The following is an 18,055-nucleotide window of genomic DNA, read 5'->3' on the forward strand; positions in this document are numbered from 1 at the left end:
AATTCCTAGTTCCACTCTTTTTTCATTTCCAATATTACTATTAATGACTTGCCCTTAACCCTCACCCACAGAGCCACAACTGAAAAAATTGAATTCGGTAATCAATTTGAGAAAAAAATGGAAAGTTACAATCCATAAGCTGGCGTGCCAAATACTATTCTTAACAATTTATTTGCCTCACCCATGCATTCAACAGGCAACAATGTTAAAATTTATTGATTTGGCTAGACCACAATTTCATGCAAAAACGGAGGTTCGGTGGCGGGTATCAATTCCTTTTAGCAAAGCTCAATACCGCCACAGATGACATTTTAGCCCAAAGCCACATCCGAATGGAACCATCTTCCCGTGGACGCTGGCTCGGCGACATCGTGGGACGTCTTGGGAACAGTGTTGCCCCCCTTAATGGGAATAATTCAGGAAGAAATAGCAACTAAGTGTAGCAGATTCATCGGCTTGTTGATGTTGACAAGCTACAACAAAGAACTATAGTCAATAAACTCAACCTATTTTCAACTTTGTTTCACACGGCACTAGTCTTAATGCATATGCCTGCCTAATTCATGATGATTACGCCTAATTCATATGGCTGCCAAGAAACGCATAGGGAAGAGCCGAATCTATTCAAAACTTTGCGGTTCTCAATACCAGCCTTAAGGTGTTTGAATAATTTTGTGTCCAATAAATTGAGATACATTCATTCGAAAATATTAATTGTAGGAATAGAATGATGCGAGTCGAGTTGAGTGCATTTTATTTCAGTAAGGCAAAGTTAACATCGAAAGAATGCAAATTTACATAATGCTTTAAAATATATCTAAACAGGCTAACACGCAAATTAGTAACTAACATTCGTTTGTAAGATAAATAAACGTTTCATTGCACGTGATTAATACAAAATATAACAAAGAAATTTTTTTCAGAGAAATTAACTTACCTTCGAGATTTCATCCGATTTTCAAGAGTTCCAGTTAGCAGTACGGTTATCTGCGAAGACGCACAATAATTTCACACCAATAATACTGAAATCAAAACTTCACAGGTCTCGCACGAAATTAAATCCTGTCTATAAGGTAAACTTGAACCCTACTAAAATATGAGCCTACATTGAAGACGTAATACAACTCTAAGAAGTTTGAAGGTTTTCATGGCAGCTGAGCTCGCTGCCTGACTCCATAGCTTGAAACTGCGTTCATTCCTTACACATTTTTACTCGGCAAAATTTTACAACAAATTCACGATCGTTTCATTACATATTTCAAGAGCAAATCGAGATGGACGTTGAAAGAACAGCAGGGATTAATGCGTGGCAGTGGGCTGTTCCAACTGTCATATTTTTAAGAGCAGTTGTTAAGAGATAACACAAACTTAACCTCTACACACAATCAACGCTGCAAAAGCAGACAAAATTACACAATGAGGAATGTACGTCAGGCAGGGCCAACCATTTTTAATTGTCATTAAACTTTTCTTCAACAAGAAAACAGCAGGGAATTGAAATTCACGAGGGCACAGAAAATGAAATGGCAAAAATAAAAAAAACGTCAGACCTTCCAATGTACGCAAATAAACCAAAACCTTTGATGATGCAATACTCCGATGATCTCATGTTGACGTAACACGACTCGACCGCTGCACACAGCAACGCGTTAATAACCTGCAGATCAGACCAGGAAGGATTAGCCAACTTTGAAATTATCAGCTAACCATAAGAAAAGTTGCAAGATATCAGAAAAGTTTGTTTATAATCAGGAATTTCAGTCCACGTAGGTAAATCATCATTAGGTGTGAAATATGACCAGCAAATTGCAGTACAAAATCTAGCTAGCAAAATATGATAGTTCCTTTACCATTTCCATCGAAAAATTGTCATTAGATGTTTAACGAATCTCGATCCTTACGCCCTACGCACCAGAAAGGAAAGAAGAATCCGAAACCCCGAACTGCAAAGCAACGAGAATAAAGTGTAAATATCTTGTTCAAAATAAACGAGTGGTGAGAACTTAACAGAATGTTCAGTGGCAATAATTTGATATCATGGTGATCATCGGCCAACACTCTAATGGGAATCATCATAGAGAACCATATCAAGTTTAATCGAGAGATATAGACACCGGATTAGATGGGACTGGTCATCAAGACAAGAAATGGAATTGCATTCAACCTTGAAAAATGAAAATTATAAACCACATTTTAGTCTATATCATAGTTGATGAAGAGGTCTGTTCTTAATAATATTGGACGCATTTTGTAAAGAGTGACAACTTCCTCCGATCCGTCAATAGAGACGCAACAACAGCGGCCCTCACCTTGCAGTGGAGGCCGCACAACAGAGGACCAGCTTACAGTTCTGGGGAAGCAAAGTCACAAATTTTAGACGATGGTACAGAATTAAATTTACGGAAGGAATAGAGCAGAAGTCATAGAGCTGGGGGTAGTTTCATGAGGTTAGTCAATTAAAGAACTAATTGTAATCATGTGAGGATATGCCATCACCAGACAACAGGATTCATCATAATTATACGTATCTAGATGAAATGTCTTACCATCAATGAACGTTTACAGTTGATAAGAGCATAAAAGTTGCGCGAAAATTTCGCTGAGGCTCTTCTCTTGTAAGTCAAATCCAAGTTGATAACTGAATATCTGCAACAAAAAATACTTGTTACTCATTGTTCAATCGATTGGTGCACAATATCCCTAGGCTCTCAAGGTAATAAGTAAATGTAGCTCTGGTACTACGGCGTCGCCTCAGGGCGCGCCGACTCTCTCGAGCGTTTGTTCTCTCATTGTCGTAGCTCGCGTGCAGCCTCGGCCGTTACGATACCTCGACAATGAGGGACGGTACCATGTGTGATAAGTCTTAAAAATATCATCAATAAGAGGCTAAACCAGCATGATACTGAATAAATGGAGTGATATTTGTTCTCTCATTGTCGTAGCTTGCGTGCAGCCTCGGCCGCAACGATACTTCGACAATGGAAGGCGCGTGAAGAACCAATTAAAACAAGCGACCATTTACAGCGACGTAATGCATCACAGCTCAAAATGAGGGGTGAGAATGTGGTAAAAGGAAAGGCAAAGCCGTTCTCTTGAGAGTAAGTGTTCAAGTTAAAATGCAGCAGTTAATTCTAGAAGATACATTTAATGTTGAACTCTAATCCATGAAAGAAGGTAAAATATGTCCTCACCTGGCCACTTTTCAGGATTGCTAGCCAGGCCACATCCTGCAAATCAGTAAGAAAATCATCAATATCAAACGTCTTGATGAGATATAAATGTGTTGAATTCCATAATCATCCAGGCAAGAGATTCTCAGCATCGTGGTAAGATTATAAGAACCCATTTGTTATAATCATGAACGCAATCACTGCTAGTGATTATTAGCACAACATAAATCAGAAATACTCGATTAATCTCGCGCACGTGAACTTGCACGTTTTTATTTAGGTAGCAAACTGAGACGCAGACAACAATACTGTTCATATTGAATTCAAGATTTGATTTTATTATTGTGCAAGTTTGTAACAGAAGGGAAGAAGACATTTCAAACTCACTACGAAGGGAGATCAGGAGCGTCATTGTGAGGACCTGCGAGAATGAGGCAGCGTACACAACTGCGATGCAGAGCTTCCCGCAGGGCGTTGTGACGGCCGCCTTCCACCAGCTGCCCGGACGCTAACTATTAGACATGGACTCGCATTTGCTGATATCGATCTTAAAGCATTAAATCATCAGTGAACATGTTGGAATCATATGATTCATTCAAGAGGTATCAATGTGGTATTCATCATTAATACTTCAGTTTTTACAGTATGCATCGGAGCGAGGATGCGAAAATACTGGTTCAAATGAAAGAAGAATGAAATGCGTTGCTGAAGATCTGGAATTTGTTGTAATACGGAAAAAATTTTTTGAGAATAGTCTATATGCACAAACTTCATCATTCTCAATTGTTTTTGCCATCCATCAGCTGCTTTAAGGAGAACAAAACCTCATTAATATATGACTTGGCCCGAGTGAACGTCATGCAATTTAATGGATCCAAGTTTGAGGTTCTGAGATAAATAGGTAGCTGAGGAGCTGTTATGCAGCACCGCTACCTGGCACAAAACGGCACGGAAATTATTGAGAAGCAACTCGCAATAAAATCCATTACACGCAGCTGATATCGTCGCAACACCAGCCGCCTGAATTGAAAAAAAACACGCAAGCTCACGATGACCGCTATAAGTTAAAGTTTTACCAATAAGCAATTTGTAGCTGGTCCATCGTAGCTGCTTGAACATCTTGCATCCTCAAGCAGCGTTGGCTGGTTACATAACTTCGTCGTACCCTCCACCTTATCAGGACCACCACAGTAGCCATTCAGACGTCGGTCTCCGTCTGAACAGATTTACAGTATATAAGAATAAGCAATTCAACACTTCATTGAAGACAAACAAGAGAATAATACATATAAGCCCACAAGACAAGACACAGAAAATAGAACCAAAAAAGACTTATATCCATAGCACGTCAATTGTCACAGTCATCGAGCAACCTTCGGGACAAGCCGAGGCTCAACGATCAAGCAAGGACTGCAGTTAATCTCGGCATCTGGTGAGCTGCAAGCGACAGGCGCTACAGCATGGAAGTAATGCCGGGTTAGTTTAATGTCTTATGAGCCGTTGAGAACAAACAGCTTTACGGGCCGGATAGAAGAGGTAGGAGTGGAGGGAATGATTCGTAAATGCAAGTTTAGCAGGTAGTACAGAGAAAATTCATTGGTGGTAATTTAGGAAATGGTCCGTTGGACGAAAATCTTAATTAATTCATAAATTGTTCGAAGGAGACCAATTAGAAAAAGCAAATAAACCCACATGGGCACAAATTCACTCGCATAAAAATTAGATAACGCGTGGGCATTTAAAGGAGAATTTGCCGAACAAAGCAATTGTTCATCATTAATAAGTGTCACGCGAGTCTATGTATTTGACGCCATTGCATTCACTAGCTAAGTAACAGCAACTCGTCCACATATTGATTCGAGACACACATTGAGTTTCTCAGTGAGTAACATTATACACACAAACTAACAGGGTTTAGCTAGTGCGTAACAACACAAGTCTTGTCGTCAGCTTAGGAAGGCCCAGAGGGCTGTCCAAACTGTCTGTTGTTCTTGGCGCCATTGGATCACTCGAGCGAATACCAAGCGAAGGGTTTAGCGCCTCAGTATAAAACAGCTTATGTCAAGCAATGGGCTTAGCGCCACTGCATCCAGCCGCAATACTCGTCTACAATACCTACTCACGAGAACATCGCTATAAGCACATTAAATTTAGAGTAAACAAAAGTTGCAAGACAAATGTAGTCAGCGCGGACAACCCTGAGGCTACCGACGCCGTCAGTTACTCTGGGCGCGTGTGGAGCACTCGTACCGACAGCAGGTGCAGGGTTAGCGCCCTTGTATATATTCTCAGTACATTATAAATACAAATACATTACACATGATAGGTTTGGCATGGAACTGAGCTTCGAGTAACAGTTGCAGTGTTGACAGGTTAGTATGAATGTCGTCTATTGTAGTGTCTTGTATACTGTCGACAGAGCGAACACTCATATCTAACCCATTCATTCTAAGGGAAATATGTTTATTCTGTGGCAGATGCGACATAATTGTTATAATCATATGATGTCGAGGAGAGGCAACCATGTGCTGCTCGCAGCCAATGGTTCTTGTCTCCATCTTTGATCTGGCAACCAACTGAACTACAGACCTAGAGAAGGCTGAGTATGAGGAACAGTTGCCGACAACGAACCAACCAACTGAACTACAGACCTAGAGAAGGCTGAGTATGAGGAACAGTTGCCAACGACGAACTGGATGATTTATTGATGCTATTCTTAATCAGTGAACATTTGACCTCAAACAAAATATGGAGGTAGATCAATAGCACGCAAGGCTCATCGCCTTTCAGCCTAATCTCCGTTTAAATGTACACCGGGGTTCCCAAACCACTCAAGCTGAGCGATCTTATCCCTCAGTACGAGACGCTGCCAGAGCGCCGCGCTTCTCCAGCACGGAGGGCGCGACACAAAGGGCGTCTCGTTGCTCTGCCGTCACCGTAACACGACCAGCACCGCGGTGCAGGCGCTGACTAGACGAGGGCTCAAAATGTTCAACTTCAATGTCCGTGCAAAGTTTATAACAGAAGCAACAGAATTCGAATAAATAAAACTGACAAACTTCAAAATATTTGGAAGAACAGAATGCCGAGTAATCGCAATAAAATTCAGTGTCTCAAAAGATCTTTATACAATGACAATTGACACATATAACGTAAAAAATGTAGGCTTCCTCGCAACACATGGACGTTAGTCCCGCGAGCTCGGCTGCCCGGGACCGCGCGGTCCCTCGCTCTGCCACCGCGTGAACACGCGAGACCGTTAATGCCGGACTGCGATGCCTGCACGGTGAACACCCAACACGATAGTTTGTGAAATAGAAGTATAACTAAAACAACAATAGCAAACCCATGCAATGTTTTTTCTTTTCAATACTCACCATAGACTGGCATCACTCCATGCAGCCAAAGTTGCGACGCTGTCCAATCCTTCCCTCTGCCTTCCGACCCACTGCCTGCCAACGAGAATACAAGTTAGGTACAAATAATGTGCGCATCGCCTATAAAATTGAGGCATATAATCAGATACATCTTTTCCTCACTCACTGTCAGTACAGGTCTGTGATGTATTGCGTTCATCATGCATGATTGCACGTCGTATGAAGAAATGCGACCTACAGAATCTACCACAGATGTTCCGTCATACTACGACCGCTTGGTTAGCATCCAAGTTTAAAACGCTTTTAAATTCAAGCCTTTTCTTGTGTGCTTCAAATAATTAATTGATAGATCTTCGAACTTTCCACGTACCAACAAAAGCTGGCACGCCCGAAGAGCTTGGGCTGAAGTCGAGGCCCAAAATGAGCTTGGATCTGCAAAAGAATCGCACATTAGAAAGGAGCTACAACCATTGGGCAGATTTCTCGTCAATGTCAGTTTCAGAAGTTGTTTTCCACACGATCATTGAGACAGGGATAACTAGAATTCATCATAGTCAATTATTTTCAAACAAATACACAGCATTTCATTAAAAGAAATAAATAGTTAAACTCGGTATGCAATAGTTTAAAGATACGTATACAACTGAATGACTAACCACATATAAAAATCTTAGGTAGACGTAAGATGGCGATGGCCCTGAAAAGAAGATGGCTCCAAGACTGCAGCAGCAACGGCCAAAGTTCTGTATAAATGAAGACTGATGACCGGATTGCAATAAATAAAATGCACGGACAAATGAATATTATACTTCAGTTTATATGATAGAATCATTCAATTTCATTAGAGGTATCAGAAAAAATCATCATATGTGGGAAACAATTATTATTCTGCAATCTTCGTTTTTAAAAACTAATCCAAACTACCTTTCGGATCATGTTCGAGGTCGGTTACCACATTGAATAATTGGAAAGTTTGTCTCAATTTTTTCTTAATATTTGAAAGATATATTGCCAGTAAGTAACAAGAAACAGCAAAGAAAGGCATAAACACAGAGAAGTCTCGTGATTACGTTGAACATATACATGATATAGGATCTGTAATATAAAAATGGTTGCCTTACTGGAATGGCTCTTGCTAGACATCACAAGCTAACAGTACCAGCTCATGTTTGGCCCCTATTTAAAAGCCTCACCATGCAGCACTTCATAGCTTGCTGATCCTTGGAGAGGAAATTTTGTCCACTTGTGTTGCCGCAGCAGGAATATGTTGAGCCAGCACGTCTGCTGCCTACGCGCCAACACAACGGACACTCGCACGAGGATCGCCATCTGAACACAAGAGATAGCGGAATGTTGAGTATTTATAATCCAGGACAAGACGACCTCACATGACGATAAATACCATGCACAGCATACAATGAACATGATCAAATGAAAATAGAAGTGTAAGGCAAGTAATAGAGCCTGACATGTGAAGCATGGCAAGTAATAAAACCTGACTCTTAGCTGCTTTCGATATACGTCACTAAAAAATAGATAAAATATGAGCAATTACGCACTACACTAACAATTCAACTAACACATTAAAGGATCGAACTGGATTCCTAGGACAATTTCCATATTTCATTGTAGCAGTCATCATTAGAAGCTGGGCTTGACCAGAGGCTTCGTTATTACCAACAATAATAAGAACTGCTTTTATTATTGGCATCTGATGGGCTGCGAGCGACAAGCGCCACAGCATGGAAGAGATGCCGGGTAAGCCTAGTAGCTTATGAAGTAGAAAACGGCAGCAGTGGAGCTTATAATTCATAACGACATCAAAAGAATCATTCATTTAACGTTAAGATAAGTGACTAATGGTATCAATGTGTCATGAATATAGAGCGGTTATATTCAGAGAAGCAATAAGCGACACACGACAGCACATGAATCACTCTACTTTGAGGAGACCCAGGCAAAAGCTGTTGCTGTCGCATCAATTCCGTTCAGTTGCAACAGTCGATATAAATAAAATACCAAATGAAGTGTTGAGGAAAATACATCTTCAACATTTAATCGCGGAATAATTTCGAATTAGAATGATGAACTTCAAACTAGCGTAAAATTCAGAAAATATAAATCTTTACTTACAACTCAAAACCGTTCACAAGATCCATACATGGAGGAGCAGCAAGGTGAAAAATCTAGCTTATAAGTGGAGGTTCAATTTCATAATGCCCACAACCACCACCATGCAATCCTCAACGGCAAATGCCACAACGAAACATACCTTCAATAAAATAAAACTTCCAACGCAACAAAGACAAGAAAAAAAGGCAATTACGCATTGAAAGCAACTGACACCAGACAATTTGAAGAGAACGCAGAGTAGAACACAGAATGGTTTTAAAAATCGCACTGAACACCGACGATTGATGAAAAGGTAATTGAAATTTCGAGTTGTTCCAATCATCAATAACCACGAATATATCAGCGACATGAGAAAAAAATTGATCAATAACAAAAACACTTACAAGCTGCAATCGTTTTGTTAAATCATTAAGCAGGCAATTTGATTTTGAAAAAGATGTGATTTACTAACTTGCTAAAGCATTAGATGATGCAACACTTCGACGCTCTGACGTCGCATTGACGCGACGCGCCCGGCGCACAATCTGCAGGTCACAGGAAGCATTAGACAATTTAGAAATTATTAACTGACCAAAAATAAAGTATCATGATATCAGAAATGTTTGCTTCAATCAAGGATTTCAGTCCACGTAGGTAAATCATCATTGGGTGAAAGATTCAAGACCAAATCTAAGAACAAATGCACGCTTCTTGATTGCAAATAACAGGTGACAATTTGCTTCTCAGGTTTCAATGGTCAACGAATGCAAGCCGAGACAAACGCCGTTGATCACTCACTTTTGTTGCTGGTAAAATACTACTATACAAATATGACTTTTCGATTAATAATCAAAATTAAAAAGGATATTAATTGAACTTAATTCGATTCATACGCAATAGAAAAGGAAAGAATAGCCCGAAACACCGAACTGCCAAACAACGAGAATGAAGTTTAAACGTCATGTTCAAAATGAACGAGTGGTGAAAACTAACTGAATTTTCAGATGCAAGAATTTAATATCGTGGTGATCATCGGTCAACATTCCAATGCAAATCATCATAGAGAAGCATATCAGTTTTATTGAGAGGTTGGACACAATATGAGATGGGGCCAAACTATCGTACTCGAGCAGCGTCACACCGACAATTTGCGACAAATATTCTGAGACGAAGTCTAACCGTAAAAAGGACTGGTTAAATGGACCTGAGATGAATATGCATGCAACCTTGATAAACGACTTAATTACGGAGCACATTTGAGTCGAAACTATAGTTGAGAGAAGGAAAAATATTTGTTTGTTCCAGGAAACTTACGCTAAGAGTAGCAGCTTTTTCGAAACCGTCAATAGTGACAACAGCGGCCCTCTCTCACCTGGCAGTGGAGACAGCACAGCAGAGGACAGCAAGTTCAGTTCTGGGGAAACAAAGTCACAAATTTTAGACGACGGTCATGAATTAAATTTACGGAAGGAATAGAGCAGAAGTCATAGAGCTGGGGGTAGTTTCATGAGGTTAATCAATTAAAGAACTGATTGTAATCATGTGAGGATATGCCATTGCCAGACAACAGGATTCATCATAATTATACGTATCTACTTGAAATGTCTTACCATCGATGAACGTTGCCACTTGGTGTGACCAAGGAAAACTGGTAAGATTCTCGTGAAGGCCAGTAGAGGAGAAATGAAAGTAGGTATGTGAAGACCTGCAACAAAAAATAGTAGTTACTCATTGTTCAGACGATTGCTGCCAATACTTAGTTATGCAATTCGAAAAATGTCATCAATACGAGGCTAAACCAGTATGATACTGCAGCAGCATGTGGTAAAATACAAGTTAAGGCTCTGCTGACAATAATGACTCTCCTGAATTAAAAATTTGTTTTCGTGGGAATAAGTGACGAGGTTAAACGAAGGAGATAATTATAATGACACCATAGATGATAGGTCCTGATTATGAAATAAAATCAAAGTTGTTCTCACCTGGCCACTTCTCAGAAGCAATCTTCATGCCAGATTCTGTAAACAAACAAATAAATTGTCAATATCAAACTTTAAGATAAGATGATAATTATTGAATTTCAAAAATCATCCAGGCAAGAGATTCTCAGCATCGTGGTAAGATTTTCAAGAACCCATTTGTTATAATCATGAATACAAACACCGCAAGATACCAATAAGAGAACAGAAATCAGAAATTGACGACTTATCTCTAGCAAGTGAGCTGTACAATAGTCTTCCAAGGTAGCAAACTTCGTCACATACAACGATACTGTTAACAATGAATGTTAGATGGACTTTTATGTGCGTCCAAGTTAGCAACAGAAGAAAAAAAGATGGTACAATCTAACCTCGGAAAACATTCTGGGAGTTCTTTATGAGGGAGCAGCTGTATTGCTTGGCATTGCGTCGGTGAGGCAGCAGACGGGATGAGGCAGCGGATGGTATGAGGCAACGGATGGGATGAGGCAGCAGACGGAATGAGGCAGCAGACGGTATGAGGCAACGGACGAGAAGAGGGATGAGACGGGATGGTCATGCCACGCTTTCCTCAGACAATTCTGACGTCCATCTTCCACCAACTGCCCAGACGATATATTTAGACATGGACTCGTGTGAAGCTGTTGAGCTCGAAATGATAAGTCATCAGTGAACATGTCAGAATCATTCTATTCATTCAAGAGGTATCAATGTAGTATTCATCATTAATACCTACTCAAGTTTTCACATAATGAAAAATTGATCAGAGAGAGGATGTGGAAAATCACAAGTACTCCAATAGGAAGGACAGAATGCGTTTCTGGAACACTGTAAGATTAAAAAATCTCAGAAAAATTAAAAGGAAATTATATACCCACCAAATCGATGATGTGCAGCTGTTGTTCCCAAGCAGATTATCAGCAGCTGTAGAGAGAAAGAGATGTCAGCACGAACGGAGATTACATAATCTCTAAATCTATACTAATGATATCAGTAAACAAAAATTCGAATCACAACCGTGGTTCATAAGAGGTATCAAAAGTACATCATGCACAGTAATAGTAATAGCATGGTCATTTGATATGAACAGAATGTCAATCTAGCAACACGAACTATCGCACACCACATCACGAAATAGCTGCCTCTAGTACATAATATAGAATCTCGACCCTAGGCCTTTCTTAACACGTTGACTACGATTGCTTCATCTTGTACTATTATTTCATTTTTGTACCGTTTTTAAACAGGGTTGCCAGACGGTCATTTTTTCCGGACAAATTCCGAGATTTAGTTTTTCTCAATTGCGCTGGCCGGCTAAAATTTATGATAGGGGTACTTCCTAATTAAATTTTAAATACTGAAAAAAAAAAAATAAATGGAATTTTTATAGCGGAACCTACAAATAAACTAGTATATATAGTCATTTGACTTTTTTTGTTCTCGGATTTGGCCGATTTTAGGCAACCTGAATTATGTATCACTACGTCCTGGAGAAATACATTTCGTGGTACGCATATGTACCACTTCGGAGTCAACGTGTTAATGTACATCTCCATACAGCAACACAAGCGTTTCAAGGAATTCATTGAAGCGAAAATGAAGAGCGCGGCAGAACCGCTAACAGCAGCCTGTGCGTGAACCACCAAAAGCGAGACGTGCAAACGCTTCAAGACAAGCTCATCACAACAAACATTTACTCACTCTTTTGAACACACTCTATGAGCATAAAAATTCAAACTCATAAGCATCACACGTTCGCTATTGCAATCGCGTTCCAAAACTGGGCAAGGCCAACTAAGACTCGAAACAGAAGTTTGAGTGCTTGAAAAAATCATCAAGAGCCGTTGTGCCGGGCAAGATGTGGGGCACTTGGTGAATGTGGGCTGCAAGTGCGTAGGAGCAAGTGATGACAAACCAAGCTAATCATATCAAAATACTTCACACGAATTTCTACGAGCAGTCTTGGGCCGATGTAACTGACACAGCAAAGTGCGGGACAATACAAGAGGATATAGACATGTGCTTTTGCACATGTCTAAAAGTTTTGGCATATTTTAGACATAAACAACAGAAATATGCTTTCGCTTGTGCCCATTATCTTCTTCAGTTCAAAGTCAATCTTATCTTGTTGGTTTTAATCAAAGGTAGTGATCGGGTGATAAAAGCACCATTGCGTCAGAATGAAGCCAACAAAGAAAAGCTAATATTGGCCTCAACCCTGAATGCCTCACCACAAAGCTCCATGTAGTTGGTTCATCCTTGGTGCTTCATCATTAGTATCGTCAAGTCAATCAACTTGTGTTGATTCTGCGTAACTTTGTTGAAGCTCCAGACGGTAACCTGGGCGACAGAAGTTGACATTGAGACGTCGACCTCCACCTGAATAGAATGGAAAAGTTAATAACGAGGCTAAGCATTGTAATTCAGCATGACGATCTCACTCGACCAACAAAATCGTAAATTGCACAGCATAAGGCAAAGGAGCTCCAGGAGAATTGCATGCACAGCACTTCAATAATCTGAATTATGCAAATAACCAGATGGTTGATAGACAAAAGAAAAATGAAAGCGAACAAGAAACAATCAATGTGATCAACAAATATAAAGAAAATCGTGATAGGACGTTTAAGTACTCAAGTGTCCCAGTCATGAGTAACATATCGCGACAAGCCGCGGCTCAACGATCATCAAACAAAGACTGCAGTTAATTTCGGCATCTTGTGAGCTGCAAGCGACGGGCGCTACAGAATGGAAGTAATGCCGGGTTAGTTTAATGTCTTAGGAATAGGAGCTGCTAAAAACCAACAGCTTCACGAAGATGAGGTGGGAGTGGAGGGAATGATTCATAACTGCGTGTTTAGCAGGTACAGAGAAAAATCCGTTTAAGGTAATTGAGGAAATGGACCGTCGGACAAATATCTTGATTCATAAATTATTTGAATGAGAGCAATTAGAGAAAGCAAATGATCCCACATGGTCACAGGTTCACTCGCATAAAAATTAGAAAAGGCATGGGCATTTAACGGAGAATTGTCTGAATACAGCAATTATTCATCATGAATAAGTATCAGGCGACTCATATTTGAAGCCATTGCAGTCACTCGCTAAGTAACCAACTCGTCCACATATTGATTTCGTTTCAAAATGAGGTAAGTGACTAACATTATTAGCAATAATTAGCACACATAACAAAGTGTAGCTAGTGCGTAACAACACACGTCTTGTCGTCAGCTTGAGGTGGCCCAGAGGGCAGCCCAAACTGTCTGTTGTTCTTGGCGCTATTGGATCACTTGAGCAAATACCAAGCGAAGGGTTTAGCGCCTCAGAATAAACCAGTTTATACCAGGCAATGGGCTTAGCGCCACTGCATCCCGCATCAAAACACGCTTACAATACTCACGAGAACATCGCTATAAGCACATTAAATTTAAAGTAAAGAAAAATTACAAGACAAATGTAGTCAGCGCGGACAACCCTGAGGCTACCAACGCCGTCAGTTACTCTGGGCGCGTGTGGAGCACTCGTACCGACAGCAGGTGCAGGGTTAGCGCCCTTGTATACATTCTCAGTACATTATGAATACAAATACATTACACACGATAGGTTTGGCATGGAACTGAGCTTCGAGTAACAGTTGCAGTGTTGACAGGTTAGTATGAATGTCGTCTATTGTAGCGTCTTGTATACTGTCGACAGAGCGAACACTCATATCTAACCCATTCATTCTAAGGGAAATATGTTTATTCTGTGGCCGATGCGACATAATTGTTATAATCATATGATGTCGAGGAGAGGCAACCATGTGCTGCTCGCAGCCAATGGTTCTTGTCTCCATCTTTGATCTGGCAACAACTGAACTACAGACCTAGAGAAGGCTGAGTATGAGGAACAGTTGCCAACAACGAACTGGATGATTTATTAATGCTATTCTTAATCAGTGAACATTTGACCTCAAACAAAATATGGAGGTAGATCAATAGCACGCAAGGCTCATCGCCTTTCAGTCTAATCTCCGTTCAAATGTACACCGGGGTTCCCAAACCACTCAAGCTGAGCGATCTTATCCCCCAGTACGAGACGCTGCCAGAGCACCGCGCTTCTCCAGCACGGAGGGCGCAACACAAAGGGCGTCTCGTTGCTCTGCCGTCGCCGTAACACGACCAGCACCGCGGTGCAGGCGCTGACTAGACGAGGGCTCAAAATATTCAACTTCAATGTCCGTGCAAAGTTTATAACAGAAGCAACAGAATTCGAACAAATAAAACTGACAAACTTCAACCTATTTGGAAGAACAGAATGCCGAGTAATCGTAATAAAATTTAGTGTCTCAAAAGATCTTTATACAATGACAATTGACAAATATAACGTCAAAAAATGTAAGCTTCCTCGCAACACATGGACGTTAGTCCCGCGAGCTCGGCAGCCCGGAACCGCGCGGTCCCTCGCTCTGCCACCGCGTGAACACGCGAGACCGTTAATGCCGGACTGCGATGCCAGCACGGTGAACACCCAACACGATAGTTTGTGAAATAGAAGTATAACTAAAACAACAATAGCAAACCCATGCAATGTTTTTTCTTTTCAATACTCACCATAGACTGGCATCACTCCATGCAGCCAAAGTTGCGACGCTGTCCAATCCTTTCCTCCGCCTTCCGACCCACTGCCTGCCAACGAGAATACAAGTTAGGTACAAATAATGTGCGCACCGCCTACAAAATTGTAGCATATATTCAGATACATCTTTTCCTCACTCACTGTCAGTACAGGTCTGTGATGTATTGCGTTCATCATGCAAGATTGCACGTCGTATGAAGAAATGCGAACTGCCGAATCTACCACAGATGTTCAATCATACTACGACCGCTTGGTTAGCATCCTAGTTTAAAACGATTTTAAATTTAGCCTTTCCTTCTGTGGTTAAAAGAATTCATCGAAAATTTTTTCAACTTTAGACATACCAACAAAAGCTGGCACGCCCGCAGAGCTTAAGCTGAAGTCGACGCCCAAAATAAGCTTGGATCTGCAAAAGAATCGCACCTTCTTAGAAAGAAGCTACAACCATTGGGCAGATTTCTCGTTAATGTCAGCATCAGAAGTTGTTTTCCACACGATCATTGAGACAGGGATAACTAGAATTCATCATAGAAAATTATTTCTAAGCAAATACACAGCATTTCTTCAAAAGTACCAATATAATCTCAACTCGGTTTGCACTAGTTCTATGGTATACAATTAGTGACTCACAGCATAAATATTTCAGGTCGACAGCAGATTGCAATGGCCCTGTAAAGATAAAGAAAAAGATAGTTAATGGAACCATACATAATTCGCTTCTCGACAGATACATGGAGCTGGGTTTAGTTTCAGTTAGGTCAACAATAAGATAATTCATTCATACTTATCTGCAATAGCTAAATCGAAATTTGAAAATTCGAACCCGTGAATCTAAAGGCTATTCATTCTATTATCAATCCCCACAATCACGACCAACATTGCATTAAAACAAAAAAGCTTGTGGCAACAGAAGTTCCAGTAAATGTAGCTCTGGTACTACGGCGTCGCCTCAGGGCGCGCCAACTCTCTCGAGCGTTTGTTCTCTCATTGTCGTAGCTCGCGTGCAGCCTCGGCCGTTACGATACCTCGACAATGAGGGACGGTACCATGTGTGATAAGTCTTAAAAATGTCATCAATAAGAGGCTAACCCAGCATGATACTGGATAGATAGTTATTTTGAATGGTAAGGTGGAAGGTAAACAGCTATCCTTTCAAATCATGTTAACCTCCTTGATAACAAATCATGCACGATCATGTTTAGGAGAAATTGAATGCAATACTTTGCATATTAATTTGTATGTAGGGCATGTACAATATAGAAGTTAAAACTTTCATCTCACCGTATCAAAATCCTCCAAGATTGTAGCAGCAACGACCCAAGTTCTGTATAAATAAAGACCAATTACCGCATTGCAATAACTAAATCTAACTGGTAGATGGATACTACTTTCAGTGGTTATATGATGGAATCATTCGATATCATTAGAGGTATCAGAGAAATCATCATTTGTTCAAACCATTAGCAGTACTGTATCTCTAAAAACCAATGTGAACAACCTTTCAATTCAGCACGTATCGCTGAGCATTTCCATTCTAATAATTTTTTTAATAAATTTGTATTAACTACGGGTTATTACTCGTGTCGGTCGACCCTATCACAGTGATGACGTTCACTCTTGGAAACTTCGCTACGAAACAAGACTATTTTCGCAAATGATATACTAGCTCACGACATAAAAGTTATAATTTTCAGAAGTTTCATATGCATCCCGAATCATGATCTATGGCAAGTTCGCACTAAGAGTTTCTTCCACGCAACTCACCAGAACGCTACTCGATGTCGATGCTGACCTCCTCTGCAGAAGTCGACACGGGAGCTCTAGTCGAGCTGCGTTAAAGCCACTAGTTAAAAACGCGTAATATATTCATTGAAAACCGTTCAAACGTTTCAAGATTCAGATATCTACAAGATCGGTCATGGGAATCGTACCTACGAATTTTGTCATCAGTAATTATTCACTTTAATAATAGTCGCTCGATGCTATAGGTGAATTTGCTCTATATTCATCGCTCAGCTCACCATATATATTCCACGTTAACTGTTCCGCCACCTCCGAACTAGCGCCGCTCCTGTCTTAAGATATTTTCACATGGGTGGCGCAAGGGCAGGACTACGGCTTCGTGCCACAGCTTCTCCAGTGGGGAGCTGCGTTAGAGCAATGACTTATAAAAATCGATCCACAAATTAAAAAGTACTGATCGAAGTAGAGCATTCAGATATCTACAAAGTTATTCATTAGGATCATACGTAGGTAAGTGTTCATCATTAATGCAGTTACAAGTAGACGAAAAATGAAACCTATCCTTTTCAATTAGTCCATTTCGCTTAGGTACTCACCGTTGACTAACGTCAGGGATCATCTTGCAGGAACCATTTGATTGATGCGACTTTCTCGACGCGTGTTAACCAAAAGGGTATAATTTCAACAGAGTTACGAGATTTCAAAACCAACTCTTGTGCAAATAACATAAGACCAACACTCATACTGTAGGAACTCAACACAAAGTATGAACAGCTGGCAACTAACAGGAGCGCAAGCACACCTGCTGTACGTTACCAACTGCAAGTGCAATGTAGCCCAGAGCATGGGCGGGATGAAAGCATATGAACAGCAACCAATATGATCATTACAACAAAGCTATGACGGCACTAGATGTTTAATATGATATCGGTGTATTAATATACAAAATTTCAATTCAGAGAAATCACCAGACAGATGCACAACCAAATGAATATCTGGAAAATAAATGGAGATCAAGTAGTGAGAGGAGCAAATCTGAATCATGTCGCTAAATAAG

At 40.4% G+C, this 18,055-nt stretch overlaps 1 long non-coding RNA gene across 3 annotated transcripts; it reads right to left on the reverse strand.

Annotated features, from left to right (window-relative positions):
- Nucleotides 1-737: 737 nt before the first annotated feature.
- On the reverse strand, nt 738-17,862 carry LOC108672174. Of its 3 annotated transcripts, none has more exons than XR_001930880.2 (25): nt 17,595-17,862; nt 17,277-17,402; nt 17,020-17,084; nt 16,537-16,579; nt 15,886-15,924; nt 15,600-15,661; nt 15,231-15,305; nt 12,870-13,017; nt 11,517-11,562; nt 11,010-11,240; nt 10,642-10,677; nt 10,270-10,364; nt 10,032-10,073; nt 9,132-9,204; nt 7,741-7,876; nt 7,204-7,290; nt 6,918-6,979; nt 6,548-6,622; nt 4,247-4,386; nt 3,558-3,667; nt 3,192-3,227; nt 2,547-2,646; nt 2,310-2,350; nt 1,913-1,943; nt 738-1,657 (listed from the first exon to the last, which is right to left on the reverse strand). It is a non-coding gene; the product is annotated as an uncharacterized LOC108672174 (long non-coding RNA). The 3 variants fall into 3 exon arrangements; XR_001930879.2 differs by having other exon boundaries at nt 1,851-1,943; XR_001930881.2 differs by lacking the exon at nt 1,913-1,943.
- Nucleotides 17,863-18,055: the final 193 nt, after the last annotated feature.

This window comes from Hyalella azteca, unplaced genomic scaffold (genome assembly GCF_000764305.2).
Source record: "Hyalella azteca isolate HAZT.00-mixed unplaced genomic scaffold, Hazt_2.0.2 contig3150, whole genome shotgun sequence".
Taxonomy (NCBI): Eukaryota; Metazoa; Arthropoda; class Malacostraca; order Amphipoda; family Hyalellidae; genus Hyalella; species Hyalella azteca.